We start from the raw sequence: 1,060 nt of genomic DNA, 5'->3' as shown, positions 1-1,060 counted from the left end.
GCGGGTTCGAGCCCCGCCCGAGGTGCGCATATATCATCAAGCGGTTTTCAGTCTATGGTTCACTGGGAATTGTCTTGGAAGAGTGTAACGGTCTATCTTTTACTAGTTTTAGTGCTGCATTCGCCTCGGTAGCTCAGTCGGCAGAGCGCGTGCCTTTTAAGCCCGTGGCCGCGGGTTCGAGCTCCGCCCGAGGTGCGCATTCATCATTAAGTGGTTTTTAGTCTATGGTTTACTGGAAATTGCCTTGAAAGAGTTTATAGGTCCATTTTTACTAGGATAAATGCTGCATTCGCCTCGGTAGCTCAGTCGGCATAGCGCGTGCTTTTTAGGCCCATGGGCGCGGGTTCGAGCCCCGCCTGAGGTGCGCATACATCATTAAGTGATTTTTAGTCTATGGTTTACTAGAAATTGCCTTGGAAGAGTTTAGGGGTCCGTTTTTACTAGATGAAGTGCTGCATTTGTCTCGGTAGCTCAGCCGGCAGAGCGCGTGCCTTTTAAGCCCGTGGCCGCGGGTTCGAGCCCCGCCCGAGGTGCGCATACATCATAAAGTGGTTTTTAGTCTATGGTTTACTGGAAATTGCCTTGGAAGAGTTTAGCGGTCCATTTTTACTAGGTCAAGTGCTGCATTCGCCTCGGTAGCTCAGTCGGCAGAGCGCGTGCCTTTTAAGTCCGTGGCCGCGGGTTCGAGCCTCGCCCGAGGTGCGCATACATCAATAAGTGGTTTTTAGTCTATGGTTTACTGGAAATTGCCTTGGAAGAGTTTAGGGGTCCATTTTTACTAGGTCAAGTGCTGCATTCGCCTCGGTAGCTCAGTCGGCAGAGCGCGTGCCTTTTAAGCCCGTGGCCGCGGGTTCGAGCCCCGCCCGAGGTGCGCATGCATCAATAAGTGGTTTTTAGTCTATGGTTTACTGGAAATTGCCTTGGAAGGGTTTAGGGGTCCATTTTTACTAGGTCAAGTGCTGCATTCGTCTCGGTATTTCAGTCGGCAGAGCGCGTGCCTTTTAAGCCCGTGGCCGCGGGTTCGAGCCCCGCCCGAGTGCGCATATATCATCAAGCGGTT

General features: G+C 52.3%; 4 non-coding genes across 4 annotated transcripts; all 4 read left to right on the top strand.

The window, feature by feature from the left end:
- Window positions 1–122: 122 nt before the first annotated feature.
- Pmar_PMAR019377 lies at window positions 123–195 on the top strand. Its single transcript has one exon. It is a non-coding gene; the product is annotated as a tRNA-Lys (tRNA).
- Window positions 196–460: 265 nt separating this feature from the next.
- Window positions 461–533, top strand: Pmar_PMAR019376. The gene has a single exon. It is a non-coding gene; the product is annotated as a tRNA-Lys (tRNA).
- Window positions 534–629: 96 nt separating this feature from the next.
- Pmar_PMAR019375 lies at window positions 630–702 on the top strand. Its single transcript has one exon. It is a non-coding gene; the product is annotated as a tRNA-Lys (tRNA).
- Window positions 703–798: 96 nt separating this feature from the next.
- Window positions 799–871, top strand: Pmar_PMAR019374. The gene has a single exon. It is a non-coding gene; the product is annotated as a tRNA-Lys (tRNA).
- The last annotated feature ends 189 nt before the right edge of the window (window positions 872–1,060 follow it).

The sequence above is a fragment of the Perkinsus marinus genome (assembly GCF_000006405.1).
Source record: "Perkinsus marinus ATCC 50983 genomic scaffold scf_1104296969272, whole genome shotgun sequence".
NCBI classification, from domain to species: Eukaryota; Perkinsozoa; order Perkinsida; family Perkinsidae; genus Perkinsus; species Perkinsus marinus.
Note: the sequence above shows the minus strand (reverse complement) of the source record. Positions and strands in the feature narration are given on the sequence as shown.